Below are 22,460 nucleotides of genomic sequence, written 5' to 3'. Positions count from 1 at the left end.
TACCACGCAGTCACATCGGTCTTCACCTACCGACACGAGAAATTGTTTATACTCGTATCTACACAGTACCAGGATGTCTTATCAGACTAAACACTACCGACATGAGAATCTGCTTCCACTCGTACCGACACAGAACCACCCAGTCACATCGGACTTAACGCTACCGACATGAGAAACTGCTAACACTCGTACCAAGACAGTACCACCTAGTCACATCGGACTTAACACTACCGACACGACAAACTGCTTACACTCGTACCAACACAGTATCACCCAGTCACTTTGGACTTAAAACTACCCACACGAGAAACTGCATACAATCGTACCAACACTGTACCACCCAGTCACATCGGATTAAACACTACCGATACGAGAAACTGCTTACACTCGTACCTACACAGTACCTTCCAGTCACAATGGACTAACACTACCGTCACGAGAAACTGCTTACACTCGTACCGACACAGAACCACCCAGTCACATCGGACTTAAGGCTACCGACATGAGAAACTGCTAACACTCGTACCAACACAGTACCACCTAGTCACATCGGACTTAACACTACCAACACGACAAACTGCTTACAATCGTAATAACACTGTACCACCCAGTCACATCGGACTGAACGCTACCGACACAAGAAACTGCTTACACTCGTACCAACACAGTACCACGCAGTCACATCGGTCTTCACGCTACCGACATGACAAACTGCTTAGCCTCGTACCTACACAGTACCACCCAGTCACATCGGACTTAACACTACTGACACGAGAAACTGCTTACAGTCGTACCAACACTTTACCACCCAGTCACATCGCACTTAACACTAGCGACACGAGATACTGCTTACACTCGTATCTACACAGTACCACCCAGCCTCATCGGATTAAACACTACCGATACGATAAACTGCTTACACTCGTACCTACACATTACCACCCAGTCACAATGGACTAACGCTACCGTCACGAGAAACTGCTTACACTCGTACCAACACAGTATCACCCAGTCACATCGGATTAACGCTACCTTCACGAGAAACTGCTTACACTCGTACCAACACAGTGCCACCCAGTCACATCAGACTTCTCACTACAAACACGAGAATCTGCTTACACTCGTACCAACACAGTGCTATCCAGTCACATCGGACTTCACACTACCAAAACAAGAAACTGCTTACAATCGTACCAACACAGTATCACCCTGTTACATCGGATTTAACACTACCGACACGAGAAACTGCTTACACTCGTACCTACACCGTACCACCCAGTCACCATGGACTAACGCTACCGTCACGAGAAACTGCTTACACTCGTACCAACACAGTATCACCCAGTTACATCGGATTTAACACTACCGACACGAGAAACTGCTTACACTCGTACCTACACAGTACCACTCAGTCACAATGGACTAACGCTACCGTCACGAGAAACTGATTACACTGGTACCAACACAGTACCACCCATTCACATCGGACTAAACACTACCAACACGAAAAACTGCTTACAATCGTACCAACACAGTATCACCCAGTTACATCGCATTTAACACTACCAACACGAGAAACTGCTTACACTCGTACCTACACAGTACCACCCAGTCACAATGGACTAACGCTACCATCACGAGACACTGCTTACACTGGTTCCAACACAGTACCACACAGTCAATTCGGATTAACGCTACCGTTACGAGAAACTGCTAACACTCTTACCAACACAGTACCACCCAATCACATCGGACTTAACACTACCGACACGAGAAACTGTTTATACTCGTATCTACACAATGCCACCCAGTCACATCGGACTTCTCACTACCGACACGAGAAACTGCATACAATCGTACCAACACAGTACCACCCAGGCTCATCAGAATTAACGCTACCGACACGAGAAACTGCTTACACTCGTACCAACTCTGTACCACGCAGTCACATCGGTCTTCACCTACCGACACGAGAAATTGTTTATACTCGTATCTACACAGTACCAGGATGTCTTATCGGACTAAACACTACCGACATGAGAATCTGCTTCCACTCGTACCGACACAGAACCACCCAGTCACATCGGACTTAACGCTACCGACATGAGGAACTGCTAACACTCGTACCAAGACAGTACCACCTAGTCACATCGGACTTAACACTACCGACACGACAAACTGCTTACACTCGTACCAACACAGTATCACCCAGTCACTTTGGACTTAAAACTACCCACACGAGAAACTGCATACAATCGTACCAACACTGTACCACCCAGTCACATCGGATTAAACACTACCGATACGAGAAACTGCTTACACTCGTACCTACACAGTACCTTCCAGTCACAATGGACTAACACTACCGTCACGAGAAACTGCTTACACTCGTACCGACACAGAACCACCCAGTCACATCGGACTTAAGGCTACCGACATGAGAAACTGCTAACACTCGTACCAACACAGTACCACCTAGTCACATCGGACTTAACACTACCAACACGACAAACTGCTTACAATCGTAATAACACTGTACCACCCAGTCACATCGGACTGAACGCTACCGACACAAGAAACTGCTTACACTCGTACCAACACAGTACCACGCAGTCACATCGGTCTTCACGCTACCGACATGACAAACTGCTTAGCCTCGTACCTACACAGTACCACCCAGTCACATCGGACTTAACACTACTGACACGAGAAACTGCTTACAGTCGTACCAAAACTTTACCACCCAGTCACATCGCACTTAACACTACCGACACGACATACTGCTTACACTCGTATCTACACAGTACCACCCAGCCTCATCGGATTAAACACTACCGACACGATAAACTGCTTACACTCGTACCTACACAGTACCACCCAGTCACAATGGACTAACGCTACCGTCACGAGAAACTGATTGCACTCGTACCAACACAGTACCACCCAGACATATCGGATTAACGCTTCCGTCACGAGACACTGCTTACACTTGTTCCAACACAGTACCATCCAGTCAATTCGGATTAACGCTACCGTCACGAGAAACTGCTAACACTCTTACCAACACAGTACCACCCAATCACATCGGACTTAACACTACCGACACGAGAAACTGTTTATACTCGAATCTACACAGTGCCACCCAGTCACATCGGACTTCTCACTACTGACACGAGAAACTGCATACAATCGTACCAACACAGTACCACCCAGGCTCATCAGAATTAACGCTACCGACACGAGAAACTTCTTACACTCGTACCAACTCTGTTCCACGCAGTCACATCGGTCTTCACCTACCGACACGAGAAATTGTTTATACTCGTATCTACACAGTACCAGGAAGTCTTATCGGACTAAACACTACCGACAAGTGAATCTGCTTACACTCGTACCAACACTGTACCACCCAGTCACATCGGATTAACGCTACCTTCACGAGAAACTGCTTACACTCGTACCAACACATTACCACCCAGTTACATCGGACTTAACACTACCGACACGAGAAACTCTTTACACTCGTACCTCCACAGTCGCACCCAGTCACATTGGACATAACACCACCGACACGAGGAACTGCTTACACTCGTACCTACACCGTACCACCCAGTCACAATGGACTAACGCTACCGTCACGAGAAACTGCTTACACTCGTACCTACACAGTACCACCCAGTCACAATGGACTAACGCTACCGTCACGAGAAACTGCTTACACTCGTACCAACTCTGTTCCACGCAGTCACATCGGTCTTCACCTACCGACACGAGAAATTGTTTATACTCATATCTACACAGTACCAGGAAGTCTTATCGGACTAAACACTACCGATAAGTGAATCTGCTTACACTCGTACCAACACTGTACCACCCAGTCACATCGGATTAAACACTACCGACACGATAAACTGCTTACACTCGTACCTACACAGTACCACCCAGTCACAATGGACTAACGCTACCGTCACGAGAAACTGCTTACACTCGTACCAACACAGTATCACCCAGTCACATCGGATTAACGCTACGTTGACGTGAAACTGCTTACACTCGTACCAACACAGTGCCACCCAGTCACATCGGACTTCTCACTTCAGACACGAGAATCTGCTTACACTCGTACCAACACAGTGCTATCCAGTCACATCTGACTTCACACTACCAAAACAAGAAACTGCTTACACTCGTACCAACACAGTACCACCCAGACATATCGGATTAACGCTACCGTCACGAGACACTGCTTACACTTGTTTCAACACAGTACCACCCAGTCAATTCAGATTAACGCTACCGTCACGAGAAACTGCTAACACGCTTACCAACACAGTACCACCCAATCACATCGGACTTAACACTACCGACACGAGAAACTGTTTATACTCGAATCTACACAGTGCCACCCAGTCACATCGGACTTCTCACTACCGACACGAGAAACTGCATACAATCGTACCAACACAGTACCACCCAGGCTCATCAGAATTAACGCTACCGACACGAGAAACTGCTTACACTCGTACCAACTCTGTACCACGCAGTCACATCGGTCTTCTCCTACCGACATGAGAAATTGTTTATACTCGTATCTACACAGTACCAGGAAGTCTTATCGGACTAAACACTACCGACATGGGAATCTGCTTACACTCGTACCAACATTGTACCACCCAGTCACATCGGATTAACGCTACCTTCACGAGAAACTGCTTACACCCGTACCAACACAGTACCACCCAGTCACATCGCACTTAACACTACCGACACGAGATACTGCTTACACTCGTATCTACACAGTACCACCCATTCGCATCGGATTAAACACAACCGACACGATAAACTGCTTACACTCCTACCGACACAGTACCACCCAGCCACATCAGACTTGACACTACCGACACGAGAAACAGCTTACCCTTGTAACTACACTGTACCACCCAGTCACATCGGACTTAACACTATCGAAACGAGTAACTGCTTACACTCGTACCTACATAGTACCACCCAGTCACATCAGACTTAACACTACCGACACGAGAAACAGCTTACCCTTGTAACTACACTGTACCTCCCAGTCACATCAGATTTAACACTACCGACTCGAGGAACTGCTTACATTCTTACCGACACAGTCCCACCCCGTCACATCGGACTTAGCACTACTGACACGAGAAACTGCTTACACTCGTACCTGCACTGTACCACCCAGTCACATCGGACTTAATGCTACCGACACGAGAAACTGCTTACATTCGTACCAACACAGTACCAGCCTGCCACATCGGACTTAACACTACCGACATGTGAAAGTGCATACAGTCGTACCAACTCTGTTCCACGCAGTCACATCGGTCTTAACCTACCGACACGAGAAATTGTTTATACTCGTAACTACACAGTACCAGGAAGTCTTATCGGACTAAACATTACCGACATGGGAATCTGCTTACACTCGTACCAACACAGTACCACCCAGTCACATCGGATTAACGCTACCTTCACGAAAAACTGCTTACACTCGTACTAACACAGTACCACCCAGTTACATCGGACTTAACACTGCCGACACAAGAAACTCTGTACACTCGTACCTCCACAGTCGCACCCAGTCACATTGGACATAACACCACCGACACGAGGAACTGCTTATACTCGTACCTACACCGTACCACCCAGTCACATCGGACTTCACACTACCCACACGAGAAAGTGCATACAGTCGTACCAACAAAGTGCCACCCACTCACATCAGACTTCTCACTACTGACACGAGAAACTGCTTACACTCGTACCAACACAGTATCATCCAGTCAAATCGGATTAACGCTACCTTCACGAGAAACTGCTTACACTCGTACCAACACAGTACCACCCAGTCATATCGGATTAACGCTACCATCACGAGACACTGCTTACACTTGTTCCAACACAGTACCACCCAGTCAATTCGGATTAACGCTACCGTCACGAGAAACAGCTAACACTCTTACCAACACAGTACCACCCAATCACAACGGACTTAACACTACCGACACGAGAAACTGTTTATACTCGTATCTTCACAGTGCCACCCAGTCACATCGGACTTCTCACTACCGTCACGAGAAACTGATTACACTCGTACCAACACAGTACCACCCAGGCTCATCAGAATTAACGCTACCGACACGAGAAACTGCTTACACTCGTACCAACTCTGTACCACGCAGTCACATCGGTCTTCACCTACCGACACGAGAAATTGCTTATACTCGTATCTACACCGTACCAGGAAGTCTTATCGGACTAAACACTACCGACATGGGAATCTGCTTACACTCGTACCAACACTGTACCACCCAGTCACATCGGATTAACGCTACCTTCATGAGAAACTGCTTACACTCGTACCAACCCATTACCACCCAGTTACATCGGACTTAACACTACCGACACGAGAAACTCTTTACACTCGTACCTCCACAGTCGCTCCCAGTCACATTGGAAATAACACCACCGACACGAGGAACTGCTTACACTCGTACCTACACCGTACCACCCTGTCACAATGGACTAACTCTACCGTTACGAGAAACTGCTTACACTCGTACCAACACAGTATCACCCAGTTACATCGCATTTAACACTACCAACACGAGAAACTGCTTACACTCGTACCTACACAGTACCACCCAGTCACAATGGACTAACGCTACCGTCACGAGAAACTGATTACACTCGTACCAACACAGTACCACCCAGACATATCGGATTAACGCTACCGTCACGAGACACTGCTTACACTTGTTCCAACAAAGTACCACAGAGTCAATTCGGATTAACGCTACCGTTACGAGAAACTGCTAACACACTTACCAACACAGTACCACCCAATCACATCGGACTTAACACTACCGACACGAGAAACTGTTTATACTCGTATCTACACAGTGCCACCCAGTCACATCGGACGTCTCACTACCGACACGAGAAACTGCATACAATCGTACCAACACAGTACCACCCAGGCTCATCAGAATTATCGCTACCGACACGAGAAACTGCTTACACTCGTACCAACTCTGTACCACGCAGTCACATCGGTCTTCACCTACCGACACGAGAAATTGTTTATACTCGTATCTACACAGTACCAGGATGTCTTATCGGACTAAACAGTACCGACATGAGAATCTGCTTCCACTCGTACCGACACAGAACCACCCAGTCACATCGGACTTAACACTACCGACACGACAAACTGCTTACACTCGTACCAACACAGTATCACCCAGTCACATTGCACTTAAAACTACCCACACGAGAAACTGCATACAATCGTACCAACACTGTACCACTCAGTCACATCGGACTGAACGCTACCGACACAAGAAACTGCTTACACTCGTACCAACACAGTACCACGCAGTCACAGCGGTCTTCACGCTACCGACATGACAAACTGCTTAGCCTCGTACCTACACAGTACCACCCAGTCACATCGGACTTAACACTACTGACACGAGAAACTGCTTACAGTCGTCTCAACACTTTACCACCCAGTCACATCGCACTTAACACTACCGACACGAGATACTGCTTACACTCGTATCTACACAGTACCACCCAGCCTCATCGGATTAAACACTACCAACACGATAAACTGCTTACACTCGTACCTACACAGTACCACCCAGTCACAATGGACTAACGCTACCGTCACGAGAAACTGCTTACATTCGTACCAACACAGTATCACCCAGTCACATCGGATTAACGCTACCTTCACGAGAAACTGCTTACACTCGTACCAACACAGTGCCACCCAGTCACATCGGACTTTACACTACCAAAACAAGAAACTGCTTACAATCGTACCAACACAGTATCACCCTGTTACATCGGATTTAACACTGCCGACACAAGAAACTCTGTACACTCGTACCTCCACAGTCGCACCCAGTCACATTGGACATAACACCACCGACACGAGGAACTGCTTATACTCGTACCTACACCGTACCACCCAGTCACAATGGACTAACGCTACCGTCACGAGAAACTGATTACACTCGTACCAACACAGTACCACCCAGACATATCGGATTAACGCTACCGTCACGAGACACTGCTTACACTTGTTCCAACACAGTACCACACAGTCAATTCGGATTAACGCTACCGTTACGAGAAACTGCTAACACACTTACCAACACAGTACCACCCAGTCACATCGGACTTCTCACTACTGACACGAGAAACTGCATACAATCGTACCAACACAGTACCACCCAGGCTCATCAGAATTAACGCTACCGACACGAGAAACTTCTTACACTCGTACCAACTCTGTTCCACGCAGTCACATCGGTCTTCACCTACCGACACGAGAAATTGTTTATACTCGTATCTACACAGTACCAGGAAGTCTTATCGGACTAAACACTACCGACAAGTGAATCTGCTTACACTCGTACCAACACTGTACCACCCAGTCACATCGGATTAACGCTACCTTCACGAGAAACTGCTTACACTCGTACCAACACATTACCACCCAGTTACATCGGACTTAACACTACCGACACGAGAAACTCTTTACACTCGTACCTCCACAGTCGCACCCAGTCACATTGGACATAACACCACCGACACGAGGAACTGCTTACACTCGTACCTACACCGTACCACCCAGTCACAATGGACTAACGCTACCGTCACGAGAAACTGCTTACACTCGTACCTACACAGTACCACCCAGTCACAATGGACTAACGCTACCGTCACGAGAAACTGCTTACACTCGTACCAACTCTGTTCCACGCAGTCACATCGGTCTTCACCTACCGACACGAGAAATTGTTTATACTCATATCTACACAGTACCAGGAAGTCTTATCGGACTAAACACTACCGATAAGTGAATCTGCTTACACTCGTACCAACACTGTACCACCCAGTCACATCGGATTAAACACTACCGACACGATAAACTGCTTACACTCGTACCTACACAGTACCACCCAGTCACAATGGACTAACGCTACCGTCACGAGAAACTGCTTACACTCGTACCAACACAGTATCACCCAGTCACATCGGATTAACGCTACGTTGACGTGAAACTGCTTACACTCGTACCAACACAGTGCCACCCAGTCACATCGGACTTCTCACTTCAGACACGAGAATCTGCTTACACTCGTACCAACACAGTGCTATCCAGTCACATCTGACTTCACACTACCAAAACAAGAAACTGCTTACACTCGTACCAACACAGTACCACCCAGACATATCGGATTAACGCTACCGTCACGAGACACTGCTTACACTTGTTTCAACACAGTACCACCCAGTCAATTCAGATTAACGCTACCGTCACGAGAAACTGCTAACACGCTTACCAACACAGTACCACCCAATCACATCGGACTTAACACTACCGACACGAGAAACTGTTTATACTCGAATCTACACAGTGCCACCCAGTCACATCGGACTTCTCACTACCGACACGAGAAACTGCATACAATCGTACCAACACAGTACCACCCAGGCTCATCAGAATTAACGCTACCGACACGAGAAACTGCTTACACTCGTACCAACTCTGTACCACGCAGTCACATCGGTCTTCTCCTACCGACATGAGAAATTGTTTATACTCGTATCTACACAGTACCAGGAAGTCTTATCGGACTAAACACTACCGACATGGGAATCTGCTTACACTCGTACCAACATTGTACCACCCAGTCACATCGGATTAACGCTACCTTCACGAGAAACTGCTTACACCCGTACCAACACAGTACCACCCAGTCACATCGCACTTAACACTACCGACACGAGATACTGCTTACACTCGTATCTACACAGTACCACCCATTCGCATCGGATTAAACACAACCGACACGATAAACTGCTTACACTCCTACCGACACAGTACCACCCAGCCACATCAGACTTGACACTACCGACACGAGAAACAGCTTACCCTTGTAACTACACTGTACCACCCAGTCACATCGGACTTAACACTATCGAAACGAGTAACTGCTTACACTCGTACCTACATAGTACCACCCAGTCACATCAGACTTAACACTACCGACACGAGAAACAGCTTACCCTTGTAACTACACTGTACCTCCCAGTCACATCAGATTTAACACTACCGACTCGAGGAACTGCTTACATTCTTACCGACACAGTCCCACCCCGTCACATCGGACTTAGCACTACTGACACGAGAAACTGCTTACACTCGTACCTGCACTGTACCACCCAGTCACATCGGACTTAATGCTACCGACACGAGAAACTGCTTACATTCGTACCAACACAGTACCAGCCTGCCACATCGGACTTAACACTACCGACATGTGAAAGTGCATACAGTCGTACCAACTCTGTTCCACGCAGTCACATCGGTCTTAACCTACCGACACGAGAAATTGTTTATACTCGTAACTACACAGTACCAGGAAGTCTTATCGGACTAAACATTACCGACATGGGAATCTGCTTACACTCGTACCAACACAGTACCACCCAGTCACATCGGATTAACGCTACCTTCACGAAAAACTGCTTACACTCGTACTAACACAGTACCACCCAGTTACATCGGACTTAACACTGCCGACACAAGAAACTCTGTACACTCGTACCTCCACAGTCGCACCCAGTCACATTGGACATAACACCACCGACACGAGGAACTGCTTATACTCGTACCTACACCGTACCACCCAGTCACATCGGACTTCACACTACCCACACGAGAAAGTGCATACAGTCGTACCAACAAAGTGCCACCCACTCACATCAGACTTCTCACTACTGACACGAGAAACTGCTTACACTCGTACCAACACAGTATCATCCAGTCAAATCGGATTAACGCTACCTTCACGAGAAACTGCTTACACTCGTACCAACACAGTACCACCCAGTCATATCGGATTAACGCTACCATCACGAGACACTGCTTACACTTGTTCCAACACAGTACCACCCAGTCAATTCGGATTAACGCTACCGTCACGAGAAACAGCTAACACTCTTACCAACACAGTACCACCCAATCACAACGGACTTAACACTACCGACACGAGAAACTGTTTATACTCGTATCTTCACAGTGCCACCCAGTCACATCGGACTTCTCACTACCGTCACGAGAAACTGATTACACTCGTACCAACACAGTACCACCCAGGCTCATCAGAATTAACGCTACCGACACGAGAAACTGCTTACACTCGTACCAACTCTGTACCACGCAGTCACATCGGTCTTCACCTACCGACACGAGAAATTGCTTATACTCGTATCTACACCGTACCAGGAAGTCTTATCGGACTAAACACTACCGACATGGGAATCTGCTTACACTCGTACCAACACTGTACCACCCAGTCACATCGGATTAACGCTACCTTCATGAGAAACTGCTTACACTCGTACCAACCCATTACCACCCAGTTACATCGGACTTAACACTACCGACACGAGAAACTCTTTACACTCGTACCTCCACAGTCGCTCCCAGTCACATTGGAAATAACACCACCGACACGAGGAACTGCTTACACTCGTACCTACACCGTACCACCCTGTCACAATGGACTAACTCTACCGTTACGAGAAACTGCTTACACTCGTACCAACACAGTATCACCCAGTTACATCGCATTTAACACTACCAACACGAGAAACTGCTTACACTCGTACCTACACAGTACCACCCAGTCACAATGGACTAACGCTACCGTCACGAGAAACTGATTACACTCGTACCAACACAGTACCACCCAGACATATCGGATTAACGCTACCGTCACGAGACACTGCTTACACTTGTTCCAACAAAGTACCACAGAGTCAATTCGGATTAACGCTACCGTTACGAGAAACTGCTAACACACTTACCAACACAGTACCACCCAATCACATCGGACTTAACACTACCGACACGAGAAACTGTTTATACTCGTATCTACACAGTGCCACCCAGTCACATCGGACGTCTCACTACCGACACGAGAAACTGCATACAATCGTACCAACACAGTACCACCCAGGCTCATCAGAATTATCGCTACCGACACGAGAAACTGCTTACACTCGTACCAACTCTGTACCACGCAGTCACATCGGTCTTCACCTACCGACACGAGAAATTGTTTATACTCGTATCTACACAGTACCAGGATGTCTTATCGGACTAAACAGTACCGACATGAGAATCTGCTTCCACTCGTACCGACACAGAACCACCCAGTCACATCGGACTTAACACTACCGACACGACAAACTGCTTACACTCGTACCAACACAGTATCACCCAGTCACATTGCACTTAAAACTACCCACACGAGAAACTGCATACAATCGTACCAACACTGTACCACTCAGTCACATCGGACTGAACGCTACCGACACAAGAAACTGCTTACACTCGTACCAACACAGTACCACGCAGTCACAGCGGTCTTCACGCTACCGACATGACAAACTGCTTAGCCTCGTACCTACACAGTACCACCCAGTCACATCGGACTTAACACTACTGACACGAGAAACTGCTTACAGTCGTCTCAACACTTTACCACCCAGTCACATCGCACTTAACACTACCGACACGAGATACTGCTTACACTCGTATCTACACAGTACCACCCAGCCTCATCGGATTAAACACTACCAACACGATAAACTGCTTACACTCGTACCTACACAGTACCACCCAGTCACAATGGACTAACGCTACCGTCACGAGAAACTGCTTACATTCGTACCAACACAGTATCACCCAGTCACATCGGATTAACGCTACCTTCACGAGAAACTGCTTACACTCGTACCAACACAGTGCCACCCAGTCACATCGGACTTCTCACTACAGACACGAGAATCTGCTTACACTCGTACCAACACAGTGCTATCCAGTCACATCGGACTTTACACTACCAAAACAAGAAACTGCTTACAATCGTACCAACACAGTATCACCCTGTTACATCGGATTTAACACTGCCGACACAAGAAACTCTGTACACTCGTACCTCCACAGTCGCACCCAGTCACATTGGACATAACACCACCGACACGAGGAACTGCTTATACTCGTACCTACACCGTACCACCCAGTCACAATGGACTAACGCTACCGTCACGAGAAACTGATTACACTCGTACCAACACAGTACCACCCAGACATATCGGATTAACGCTACCGTCACGAGACACTGCTTACACTTGTTCCAACACAGTACCACACAGTCAATTCGGATTAACGCTACCGTTACGAGAAACTGCTAACACACTTACCAACACAGTACCACCCAATCACATCGGACTTCACACTACCCACACGAGAAAGTGCATACAGTCGTACCAACAAAGTGCCACCCAGTCACATCGGACTTCTCACTACTGACACGAGAAACTGCTTACACTCATACCAACACAGTGAAACCCATTCACTTCGGATTTAACACTACCGACACGAGAAACTGCTTACACTCGTACCTACACAGTACCTTCCAGTCACAATGGACTAACACTACCGTCACGAGAAACTGCTTACACTCGTACCGACACAGAACCACCCAGTCACATCGGATTAACGCTTCCGTCACGAGACACTGCTTACACTCGTACCTACACAGTACCTTCCAGTCACAATGGACTAACACTACCGACACGAGAAACTGCTTACATTCGTACCAACACAGTACCAGCCTGCCACATCGGACTTAACACTACCGACATGTGAAAGTGCATACAGTCGTACCAACTCTGTACCACGCAGTCACATCGGTCTTAACCTACCGACAAGAGAAATTGTTTATATTCGTAACTACACAGTACCAGGAAGTCTTATCGGACTAAACATTACCGACATGGGAATCTGCTTACACTCGTACCAACACAGTACCACCCAGTCACATCGGATTAACGCTACCTTCACGAGAAACTGCTTACACTCGTACTAACACAGTAGCACCCAATTACATCGGACTTAACACTGCCGACACAAGAAACTCTGTACACTCGTACCTCCACAGTCGCACCCAGTCACATTGGACATAACACCACCGACACGAGGAACTGCTTATACTCGTACCTACACCGTACCACCCAGTCACATCGGACTTCACACTACCCACACGAGAAAGTGCATGCAGTCGTACCAACAAAGTGCCACCCAGTCACATCGGACTTCTCACTACTGACACGAGAAACTGCTTACACTCATACCAACACAGTGAAACCCATTCAAATCGGATTTAACACTACCGACACGAGAAACTGCTTACACTCGTACCTACACAGTACCTTCCAGTCACAATGGACTAACACTACCGTCACGAGAAACTGCTTACACTCGTACCGACACAGAACCACCCAGTCACATCGGACTTAAGGCTACCGAAATGAGAAACTGCTAACACTCGTACCAACACAGTACCACCTAGTCACATCGGACTTAACACTACCGACACGACAAACTGCTTACACTCGTACCAACACAGTATCACCTAGTCACATTGCACTTAAAACTACCCACACGAGAAACTGCATACAATCGTACCAACACTGTACCACCCAGTCACATCGGACTGAACGCTACCGACACAAGAAACTGCTTACACTTGTACCAACACAGTACCACGCAGTCACATCGGTCTTCACGCTACCGACATGACAAACTGCTTAGCCTCGTACCTACACAGTACCACCCAGTCACATCGGACTTAACACTACTGACACGAGAAACTGCTTACAGTCGTCTCAACACTTTACCACCCAGTCACATCGCACTTAACACTACCGACACGAGATACTGCTTACACTCGTATCTACACAGTACCACCCAGCCTCATCGGATTAATCACTACCGACACGATAAACTGCTTACACTCGTATCTACACAGTACCACCCAGTCACAATGGACTAACGCTACCGTCACGAGAAACTGCTTACACTCGTACCAACACAGTATCACCCAGTCACATCGGATTAACGCTACGTTCACGTGAAACTGCTTACACTCGTACCAACACAGTGCCACCCAGTCACATCGGACTTCTCACTACAGACACGAGAATCTGCTTACACTCGTACCAACACAGTGCTATCCAGTCACATCTGACTTCACACTACCAAAACAAGAAACTGCTTACAATCGTACCAACACAGTATCACCCTGTTACATCGGATTTAACACTACCGACACGAGAAACTGCTTACACTCATACCTACACAGTTCCACCCAGTCACATCGGACTTAACACTACCGACACGAGAAACTGCTTACACTCGTACCTACACAGTACCACCCAGTCACAATGGACTAACGCTACCGTCACGAGAAACTGATTGCACTCGTACCAACACAGTACCACCCAGACATATCGGATTAACGCTTCCGTCACGAGACACTGCTTACACTTGTTCCAACACAGTACCATCCAGTCAATTCGGATTAACGCTACCGTCACGAGAAACTGCTAACACTCTTACCAACACAGTACCACCCAATCACATCGGAATTAACACTACCTACACGAGAAACTGTTTATACTCAAATCTACACAGTGCCACCCAGTCACATCGGACTTCTCACTACTGACACGAGAAACTGCATACAATCGTACCAACACAGTACCACCCAGGCTCATCAGAATTAACGCTACCGACACGAGAAACTTCTTACACTCGTACCAACTCTGTTCCACGCAGTCACATCGGTCTTCACCTACCGACACGAGAAATTGTTAAAACTCGTATCTACACAGTACCAGGAAGTCTTATCGGACTAAACACTACCGACAAGTGAATCTGCTTACACTCGTACCAACACTGTACCACCCAGTCACATCGGATTAACGCTACCTTCACGAGAAACTGCTTACACTCGTACCAACACATTACCACCCAGTTACATCGGACTTAACACTACCGACACGAGAAACTCTTTACACTCGTACCTCCACAGTCGCACCCAGTCACATTGGACATAACACCACCGACACGAGGAACTGCTTACACTCGTACCTACACCGTACCACCCAGTCACAATGGACTAACGCTACCGTCACGAGAAACTGCTTACACTCGTACCTACACAGTACCACTCAGTCACAATGGACTAACGCTACCGTCACGAGAAACTGCTTACACTCGTACCAACTCTGTTCCACGCAGTCACATCGGTCTTCACCTACCGACACGAGAAATTGTTTATACTCGTATCTACACAGTACCAGGTAGTCTTATCGGACTAAACACTACCGACAAGTGAATCTGCTTACACTCGTACCAACACTGTACCACCCAGTCACATCGGATTAAACACTACCGACACGATAAACTGCTTACACTCGTACCTACACAGTACCACCCAGTCACAATGGACTAACGCTACCGTCACGAGAAACTGCTTACACTCGTACCAACAAAGTATCACCCAGTCACATCGGTTTAACGCTACGTTGACGTGAAACTGCTTACACTCGTACCAACACAGTGCCACCCAGTCACATCGGACTTCTCACTACAGACACGAGAATCTGCTTACACTCGTACCAACACAGTGCTATCCAGTCACATCTGACTTCACACTACCAAAACAAGAAACTGCTTACAATCGTACCAACACAGTATCACCCTGTTACATCGGATTTAACACTACCGACACGAGAAACTGCTTACACTCATACCTACACAGTTCCACCCAGTCACATCGGAATTAACACTACCGACACGAGAAACTGCTTACACTCGTACCTACACAGTACCACCCAGTCACAATGGACTAACGCTACCGTCACGAGAAACTGATTGCACTCGTACCAACACAGTACCACCCAGACATATCGGATTAACGCTTCCGTCACGAGACACTGCTTACACTTGTTCCAACACAGTACCATCCAGTCAATTCGGATTAACGCTACCGTCACGAGAAACTGCTTACACTCGTACCAACACAGTATCACCCAGTCAAATCGGATTAACGCTACCTTCACGAGAAACTGCTTACACTCGTACCAACAAAGTACCACACAGTCATATCGGATTAACGCTACCGTCACGAGACACTGCTTACACTTGTTCCAACACAGTACCACCCAGTCAATTCGGATTAACGCTACCGTCATGAGAAACAGCTAACACTCTTACCAACACAGTACCACCCAATCACATCGGACTTAACACTACCGACACGAGAAACTGTTTATACTCGTATCAACACAGTGCCACCCAGTCACATCGGACTTCTCACTACCGTCACGAGAAACTTATTACACTCGTACCAACACAGTACCACCCAGACATATCGGATTAACGCTACCGTCACGAGACACTGCTTACACTTGTTTCAACACAGTACCACCCAGTCAATTCGGATTAACGCTACCGTCACGAGAAACTGCTAACACGCTTACCAACACAGTACCACCCAATCACATCGGACTTAACACTACCGACACGAGAAACTGTTTATACTCGAATCTACACAGTGCCACCCAGTCACATCGGACTTCTCACTACCGACACGAGAAACTGCATACAATCGTACAAACACAGTACCACCCAGGCTCATCAGAATTAACGCTACCGACACGAGAAACTGCTTACACTCGTACCAACTCTGTACCACGCAGTCACATCGGTCTTCTCCTACCGACATGAGAAATTGTTTATACTCGTATCTACACAGTACCAGGAAGTCTTATCGGACTAAACACTACCGACATAAGAATCTGCTTACACTCGTACCAACACTGTACCACCCAGTCACATCGGATTAACGCTACCTTCACGAGAAACTGCTTACACCCGTACCAACACAGTACCACCCAGTCACATCGCACTTAACACTACCGACACGAGATACTGCTTACACTCGTATCTACACAGTACCACCCATTCGCATCGGATTAAACACAACCGACACGATAAACTGCTTACACTCCTACCGACACAGTACCACCCAGCCACATCAGACTTGACACTACCGACACGAGAAACAGCTTACCCTTGTAACTACACTGTACCACCCAGTCACATCGGACTTAACACTATCGAAACGAGTAACTGCTTACACTCGTACCTACATAGTACCACCCAGTCACATCAGACTTAACACTACCGACACGAGAAACAGCTTACCCTTGTAACTACACTGTACCTCCCAGTCACATCAGATTTAACACTACCGACTCGAGGAACTGCTTACATTCTTACCGACACAGTCCCACCCCGTCACATCGGACTTAACACTACTGACACGAGAAACTGCTTACACTCGTACCTGCACTGTACCACCCAGTCACATCGGACTTCTCACTACCGACACGAGAAACTGCATACAATCGTACAAACACAGTACCACCCAGGCTCATCAGAATTAACGCTACCGACACGAGAAACTGCTTACACTCGTACCAACTCTGTACCACGCAGTCACATCGGTCTTCTCCTACCGACATGAGAAATTGTTTATACTCGTATCTACACAGTACCAGGAAGTCTTATCGGACTAAACATTACCGACATGGGAATCTGCTTACACTCGTACCAACACAGTACCACCCAGTCACATCGGATTAACGCTACCTTCACGAAAACTGCTTACACTCGTACTAACACAGTACCACCCAGTTACATCGGACTTAACACTGCCGACACAAGAAACTCTGTACACTCGTACCTCCACAGTCGCACCCAGTCACATTGGACATAACACCACCGACACGAGGAACTGCTTATACTCGTACCTACACCGTACCACCCAGTCACATCGGACTTCACACTACCCACACGAGAAAGTGCATACAGTCGTACCAACAAAGTGCCACCCACTCACATCAGACTTCTCACTACTGACACGAGAAACTGCTTACACTCGTACCAACACAGTGATACCCATTCACATCGGATTTAACACTAACGACACGAGAAACTGCTTACACTCGTACCTACACACTACCTTCCAGTCACAATGGATTAACACTACCGTCACGAGAAACTGCTTACACTCGTACCAACACAGTATCACCCAGTCACATCGGATTAACGCTACCTTCACGAGAAACTGCTTACACTCGTACCAACACAGTGCCACCCAGTCACATCGGACTTCTCACTACAGACACGAGAATCTGCTTACACTCGTACCAACACAGTGCTATCCAGTCACATCTGACTTCACACTACCAAAACAAGAAACTGCTTACAATCGTACCAACACAGTATCACCCTGTTACATCGGATTTAACACTACCGACACGAGAAACTGCTTACACTCATACCTACACAGTACCACCTAGTCACATCGGACTTAACACTACCGACACGACAAACTGCTTACACTCGTACCTACACAGTACCACCCAGTCACAATGGACTAACGCTACCGTCACGAGAAACTGCTTACACTCGTACCAACACAGTATCACCCAGTCACATCGGATTAACGCTACCTTCACGAGAAACTGCTTACACTCGTACCAACACAGTGCCACCCAGTCACATCGGACTTCTCACTACAGACACGAGAATCTGCTTACACTCGTACCAACACAGTGCTATCCAGTCACATCTGACTTCACACTACCAAAACAAGAAACTGCTTACAATCGTACCAACACAGTATCACCCTGTTACATCGGATTTAACACTACCGACACGAGAAACTGCTTACACTCATACCTACACAGTTCCACCCAGTCACATCGGACTTAACACTACCGACACGAGAAACTGCTTACACTCGTACCTACACAGTACCACCCAGTCACAATGGACTAACGCTACCGTCACGAGAAACTGATTACACTCGTACCAACACAGTACCACCCAGACATATCGGATTAACGCTTCCGTCACGAGACACTGCTTACACTTGTTCCAACACAGTACCATCCAGTCAATTCGGATTAACGCTACCGTCACGAGAAACTGCTAACACTCTTACAAACACAGTACCACCCAATCACATCGGACTTAACACTACCGACACGAGAAACTGTTTATACTCGAATCTACACAGTGCCACCCAGTCACATCGGACTTCTCACTACTGACACGAGAAACTGCATACAATCGTACCAACACAGTACCACCCAAACTCATCAGAATTAACGCTACCGACATGAAAAACTGCTTACACTCGTACCAACTCTGTTCCACGCAGTCACATCGGTCTTCACCTACCGACACGAGAAATTGTTTATACTCGTATCTACACAGTACCAGGAAGTCTTATCGGACTAAACACTACCGACAAGTGAATCTGCTTACACTCGTACCAACACTGTACCACCCAGTCACATCGGATTAACGCTACCTTCACGAGAAACTGCTTACACTCGTACCAACACATTACCACCCAGTTACATCGGACTTAACACTACCGACACGAGAAACTCTTTACACTCGTACCTCCACAGTCGCACCCAGTCACATTGGACATAACACCACCGACACGAGGAACCGCTTACACTCGTACCTACACCGTACCACCCAGTCACAATGGACTAACGCTACCGTCACGAGAAACTGCTTACACTCGTACCAACACAGTATCATCCAGTCAAATCGGATTAACGCTACCTTCACGAGAAACTGCTTACACTCGTACCAACACAGTACCACCCAGTCATATCGGATTAACGCTACCGTCACGAGACACTGCTTACACTTGTTCCAACACAGTACCACCCAGTCAATTCGGATTAACGCTACCGTCACGAGAAACAGCTAACACTCTTACCAACACAGTACCACCCAATCACAACGGACTTAACACTACCGACACGAGAAACTGTTTATACTCGTATCTACACAGTGCCACCCAGTCACATCGGACTTCTCACTACCGTCACGAGAAACTGATTACACTCGTACCAACACAGTACCACCCAGGCTCATCAGAATTAACGCTACCGACACGAGAAACTGCTTACACTCGTACCAACTCTGTACCACGCAGTCACATCGGTCTTCACCTACCGACACGAGAAATTGCTTATACTCGTATCTACACCGTACCAGGAAGTCTTATCGGACGAAACACTACCGACATGAGAATCTGCTTCCACTCGTACCGACACAGAACCACCCAGTCACATCGGACTTAACACTACCGACACGAGAATCTGTTTATACTCGTATCTACACAGTGCCACCCAGTCACATCGGACTTCTCACTACCGACACGAGAAACTGCATACAATCGTACCAACACAGTACCACCCAGGCTCATCAGAATTAACGCTACCGACACGAGAAACTGCTTACACTCGTACCAACTCTGTACCACGCAGTCACATCGGTCTTCACCTACCGACACGAGAAATTGTTTATACTCGTATCTACACAGTACCAGGAAGTCTTATCGGACTAAACACTACCGACATGGAATTTGCTTCCACTCGTACCGACACAGAACCACCCAGTCACATCGGATTTAACGCTACCGACGTGAGAAACTGCTAACATTCGTACCAACACAGTACCACCTAGTCACATCGGACTTAACACTACCGACACGACAAACTGCTTACACTCGTACCAACACAGTATAAACCAGTCACATTGGACTTAAAACTACCCACACGAGAAACTGCATACAATCGTACCAACACTGTACCACCCAGTCACATCGGACTGAACGCTACCGACAGAAGAAACTGCTTACACTCGTAACAACACAGTACCACGCAGTCACATCGGTCTTCACGCTACCGACATGAGAAACATCTTAGCCTCGTACCTACACAGTACCACCCAGTCACATCGGACTTAACACTACTGACACGAGTAACTGCTTACACTCGTACCAACACTTTACCACCCAGTCACATCGCACTTAACCATACCGACACGAGATACTGCTTACACTCGTATCTACACAGTACCACCCAGTCTCATCGGATTAAACACTACCGACACGATAAACTGCTTACACTCGTACCTACACAGTACCACCCAGTCACAATGGACTAACGCTACCTCCACGAGAAACTGCTTACACTCGTACAAACACAGTGCCACCCAGTCACATCGGACTTCTCACTACAGACACGAGAAACTGCTTACACTCGTACCAACACAGTGCTACCAGTCACATCGGACTTCACACTACCAAAACGAGAAACTGCTTACAATCGTACCAACACAGTATCACCCTGTTACATCGGATTTAACACTACCGACACGAGAAACTGCTTACACTCATACCTACACAGTACCACCCAGTCACATTGGACTTAACACTACCGAAACGAGAAACTGCTTACACTCGTACCTACACAGTACCTCCCAGTCACAATGGACTAACGCTACCGTCACGAGAAACTGATTACACTCGTACCAACACAGTACCACCTAGACATATCGGATTAACGCTACCGTCACGAGAAACTGCTAACACTCTTACCAACACAGT

The 22,460-nt window shown here is 47.3% G+C and overlaps 1 protein-coding gene across 1 annotated transcript in view; it reads left to right on the top strand.

The window, feature by feature from the left end:
• Nucleotides 1–22,460, top strand: part of LOC138754772 (LIM/homeobox protein Lhx9-like) — a 488,372-nt gene that overhangs the window by 422,112 nt on the left and 43,800 nt on the right. The window lies entirely within an intron of this gene.

The sequence above is a fragment of the Narcine bancroftii genome, chromosome 2, assembly GCF_036971445.1.
Source record: "Narcine bancroftii isolate sNarBan1 chromosome 2, sNarBan1.hap1, whole genome shotgun sequence".
NCBI lineage: Eukaryota > Metazoa > Chordata > Chondrichthyes > Torpediniformes > Narcinidae > Narcine > Narcine bancroftii.
This window is presented reverse-complemented; position numbering and strand designations above follow the sequence as displayed.